Source organism: Corapipo altera, unplaced genomic scaffold (genome assembly GCF_003945725.1).
Source record: "Corapipo altera isolate COAL_440 unplaced genomic scaffold, ASM394572v1 61305, whole genome shotgun sequence".
NCBI classification, from domain to species: Eukaryota; Metazoa; Chordata; class Aves; order Passeriformes; family Pipridae; genus Corapipo; species Corapipo altera.
The window spans coordinates 5,482,901-5,488,555 of NW_020884909.1; positions in this window are offsets into that span (position 1 = coordinate 5,482,901).

Sequence of the window (5,655 nt, forward strand, 5' to 3'; positions counted from 1 at the left end):
CAGCTTCTGTCTTGGATCCCTATTGCACAATCTCTGCTGGGGGAACAGATAACAGCTACTCTACTTCAAGAAACAGGACTGCTACTGCTAGCCAGGGTGGCATCAGTTATGTTACTGTGAGGTCTAGGTGTTCATTTAGACAGATAAATTCCTTACAATTGAATGAAATGGATACCTACAAACTGTTTAGCAGCAAAAGCCCAAACCTATCGAAGGCCAGAGAGACACAAAGGAAAAATGTGTATTTTCCAAAGCCAAGACAAACATATTCACAACCTGTCCTTACAGCCATCAGTCTCATATATATATATATATATGCTCTCTAATATATATGATATCAGCCTTTTTAAGCACAGATAACATCTCTTCTATGAAATTTTTCCCCTCTGGCCTTACTGCAGCAAGTCTCTGCAGAGAGGCTGTGCTGTCACTGTATGTCAGGTTTTGTCACCTTTGAAGGTTGTCCCCCTGGTGTTCCCATGCCTGTGGAAGCAGAAATGACATTGCTGGGCTTTCCCTGGCATCACCACCACCTTCTGTGTAGCTTTGTGGAAGAGCTGACAGCGACTTGGTTCATGCAGCTGCCACTGACCACTGATAAATCCACTGCAGAAGGAGGGCTCAGTAGCACAGGGGGAGCCACAAAGGTAGAAGTGAAAGCCTGAGTGGGTTTGTTGGAAGTCTTTGGGGACTGCTAGAAGTGAACAGGCTTTCCTTCCATCAAACAAGCAAATGGGGAGCAGTCAGTGTATCAATACTTTTGAAATCAGAGTTTGTGTTAACTGGTGAGGGGTAACCAGAATGACTAGTCATTGCAGTCAGTAAATGCCTATAAAATATTATTACGGATGGAAATTAATATAGAAATGGCAGAGCAGTTGTCTCTCATTTAGTGTTCACACAAGTGTTAATAACCAGAGACCAGTTTTCCTCATCACTAGTTCTGTGACTGAAATGTGGTTATCTTTTAAACTAGATTTAAACTATCTTTAACTAGAAGGCAGCATATATGTATAAGATCCCCTTAGAGGTGAAATGAAATATCTCTTAAGGGAATAATCAAATTTCATCAAGTAGAGTTTTTAATTGCCATAATTACAGACTCCAGGCTCCAGAGGGGTGTAACCTTTTTCTGGACTATTTTGAAATTTAATGCAAGAGACAAGTAAAGAAAAACACACTACATACATCTGTCAATATTTTGTGTAGGGGGTTTTCTATGTTCTCTTCTTAGCCACATGACAGAACCATGGCCTGGATTGTAAGGAATTAAAGATCATGTAGTTCTAACACCTCTGCCCACGGCCAACAACTTCCATTAGACAAGGTTGCTCAGAGCTGGATCCAGCCTGGCTTTGAAACTTCCAGGGAAGGGGCATCCACAACTTCTCTGGGCTACAGTCACCTAGTATTCTAATCATCTAGACATCTTGCATATCATCCTCTTGGAAAACATCTTTAAGTCCAGACCTCTACTCTTCTTCTAGTCTTCTGAATGTAGCTCTCTGTCCATTTTTTTTACACAGTCACAATCACACAGAGTGGATATTCAGTAATTCCAGGACCTTCTTTGGGAACTGAAGTAGGAAAATGACATCACCTATTCCCAGTCTCCCGCTACTGGAAGAGCTGTAATACCTTTTCCAGCGAGGACATCTTTGACGTGGGCAGTTTAAACTTTCTGTAAGTTGAAGAAAGAAGCACCTTAGATACAAGAGGACAGCATTTTACTCTTTTTCTTCATTCTAGTTTGCTGAATTAAACTGTGTGAGGTTTGCTGGTCTGGGGTAATTTCCAACTTTTCGGTGCCTGGGTGATCTGCAGAGAAAAGAACAGAAACACTGTCCTGAATCAAAAGTCACCTTGTAATTGTTGTAAATAGATCAAAGGGCTGCAAAGTAAAGTTGACAGGTAGTCTTGATTTGGCTGAATATATGATATTCTAATTTGGAAAATGAATGAGAAGGCATAGAAAGTTAGCTTTAATCCTGCTTAACAAGATATAATGGATCTGGTTTTGTACAAAGCCATCTGTGATGCAGAATGTCTGTATAATATACTAATGTGTGTAATTTTAAAGGTAGCCACAACTTTAATAGAAAACATGCTTACAGAGGAAAGGCTTTATGTGGTTAGGTAGTACTTTTTTTTTATTAAATCATCACAGTGGGCTAAAATATCTGTCAGATCAGTGACACAACTCTATCAAGTGTAATAATTGATCTTATAAAAACCCATCTTCCCCCAGTGATCTAATTTCTCTCATATGAACAAGCTATTGCTATTGCAACGGGGTACCAAGAAACAGTTATTCACAGAGGATAAATCCGCAATGCATTTTGAGGATCAAGCTGAAAGGGCCTTTGCTGAATCATAACACAGACAGCATCCAAAAGCAAGGCTCACCTGCTTGATTCAAAAGACAACTTATCCCTACCTAACATATTTTTCCATAGTGCCCATGAATTACATTTTAGTATGTACATTATGGACACATTACTCACACTCCAGGGCCCAGTAGCTGTCAGGTATTAGCCAAAAGTGGATGATATTTCACTTGGACTCTCACTGGAGCCAGAAAGAAAAGTTCATGGTTACACGTGCCAACCAAAAGACACCAAGGATAGGGACAAGATCTTTGGCTTCCACTGTTTCAATTTCAGAAGTGAACCTTAGTGTGTTTCTCCAAAGGGAGATCTGACAGCAGAACTGGAAGTTAATCTTTTCTGGGGAGGAAATCTGGGAGAGTTGGATAACTGTTAAAGTAAATGTGCCCTTCAGGTGGCATGGAAATGCTCCCGGAGACCTTGAGGTCTCCTGCTGATGCACAGTGGCAGCACACCTTCCCCTTAACAAGATAATGTTTTCTGAACCAATGTCATTCCGCATCCACTGTCCATTTTACTTAAGTTTTGAAAGTTTACAGTTTCCTGGGCAGAGTCTGTCCCTCCTTTCTGTTGAAAAGTTCTCCCATTTCAAAAGACAGCATCCTCCAAAATACACCAGTGTGCCATGCTTTGTCTTTTTATAGGGAAAGCATGTATTAAAATTCATGGTGGCTAAAGTTGTTCCTGTTGTATATTATCAGACTACTGAAACAGCTTTTGAGGAAAAAAGAGTGGACTCATAAAGATATTTTATACCCTCAAACCATTACATCACTGCAAATTAAAAAATTCCTCTTGTCCTCAGCAGTTACTCCTCCTGTAGATCTCAGACTGACCATTAAGCACACTCTTCTGTGCATGTTTTTAACCCAAATATTGTTGATTTTGACATGAACTAAGTCTACCTTGAAGTAATGGACAGTTTACAATGCAGAAGTGCAAAAGATTGCATATATTTAATATACTTTAGGAAAAATGACCTTCTTTTGCTCAAACATGATCACCAGCGGTTTTAACATAATTGAGATATGAACACTCAGTATTCAAATAATATAATTATATTTATGTTTATGACTCTGGCTGGATGCCAGGTGCCCACCAAAGCCACTCTATCACTCTCCTCTGCAACTCTACAGAGGAGAGAATATGTAACATAAGGTTCACAATTTGAGATAAGGACCGGGAGAGATCACTCACTGATCACAGGTGAAACAGATTCAAAGTGGGGATATGAATTAAGTTTATTACTAACAGAATCAAGCAGCATAATGAGAAGTAAAATAAATCTTAAGAACACCACTGCTCCCATCTTCTCAGCGGTGCAGGGAGACAGGGAATGGGGTTGCAGTCAGTTCATCACAGGTTGTTTCTGCTGCTAGTCAGAGAGGAGCCCTTCCCCTGCTCCACCGTGGGGTCCCTCCCACAGGAGACAGTTTACCATGAACTTCTCCCACATGAGTCCATCCCACCACTAACATGAGCCACTCCAAGAACCTCTGGAACGGGGGTTGTTTTTCCTCGGTGTACAGACCAAAACCTGGTCACACAAACCCAGCACAAATGTAGCTGGTATATCTGTGAGTGGCCTGGAAATACTAAGCAAGAGAATACTTTATTTGATAAGACTGGACTGAAACTTTCCTGATCTGTAGCATTCCTTTAGGGCCTCTCTCACTCTCTCTTTCACAGGCTTTACTTTTGATGCATTTTGAAGATTGTCTTTCTGTTCTCCCAAGTTCTCCATTTCCCTCAGGCTACAGAAGGTTCAGCATGCCAGTCTTCACCCACCTCTTCTCCCACTGCTACTGACCAGTGGAAACCTGAGGGCTTTGCCTCTGGCTCTATGTTACAGAAAAAGTGATGAAGGATATTTGACTGCTTTGTTCCATCTTCCAAAGACTCAGAGAGTTTGTAGAAGTACCTTCTGCTTCACGCAGGATTAAATAACGTGCACTTAGATATAGTGGGTTAGAACCTCAGGGAATGTAGAGAGGATCACACAGGGGAGGAGAACCACTGGTGGGAACCTGCAACTGGAGCCACAGGAAGGACTGGATCCTGTGGTGATGGTCACAGTGAGCTCAGCGGGGTCTGCTCCAAACTCCTCAGTTGCATGTCTCAGGAGGCACCTAAACCACAGCAAAGCAGGAAGTTATGTGCAGCACTTGTAGCACAGAAAGAGAAGATACTTAAACAAATTTAAAAGCACAGTTAAGCAAATTAGTGGAAATAATATTCTGAAGTAAAATTTATGCATATCTGAACACTTCCCTGACAGATTAGTTCAGTTTGCAGAGCAAAGAATGAGATTTTCAGTTTCAAATTACATGTGAGCTTGACAAGAAATCTACATCCTTTTTCCAGCTCATATTCTTGTCGGAAACAATATGAGCTCAGCAGTCAGACAGGATGGTACATGTTGGTGGCAGCTCATGAAATGGAACAAGAGACATATTATAAAAATGCACTCATTCTAGGCCCTAGGCCTTTTTGCAGCATGCACTTCAGCTTAAACTCAATACAGACTTCCATTTCTAGCATAAATTGTGAGAAGCATTGACAATTCCCACTTTGCATCTCATAGAGCCTCAGTCCTCCTTGCAGAGTGCCTGGGAGGCTTTGTAGATGCAGCCTTTGTGAGGCCAGGTCTGCAAAACATCATCTGCACATCATTTCCCCCTCAGACCAGGAAATCCAATACTGCAAAGAATATTGTTCAAAGGAAATGGGAACTAGAACAAGAATAAGATCACACTGTTTAAAAAAAGGACATAATTGAACTCAGTCAGACATTTTTTGAACCTTTGCCATCTGCAAATTCGGAAAAGCAGCACAGGCCTCTGCAAAGCTCAAGAGGAGCTATTGTGTGGCAATAGATCTCACACTGCTAAACCCTAAAGAAGAAACAGAAATCAGTCTGTCTCCAGTTTGGATCCCGGTTCTTGTGGCAGTCATCTCCTTGGCAGGTGAGCTGTTGGCATGTTTTGCAAAAGGAAAAGGTAATTAAACTCAGTCAGAGCAGCTCTAGAAAACAGCTCCTGGGATGCCTGTTTCCTTATTGGGTACCCCATTATGAAAAGCGTGTCAGAGCTTCCCTACTCGGGTTCTTTGTCAGTTCAACAACATCTGTTAGCAACTATTGTTTTCTCAGAGGCTCCTTCAAGCATCAGCCCATCTAAAGCTCATTTATTCTGTTCGTAAAATGCTGAGAAATATTCTGTTGTGACTGAAAGCCTCATCACTAAAGGGAGCAGCAGCAGGGCTGTTT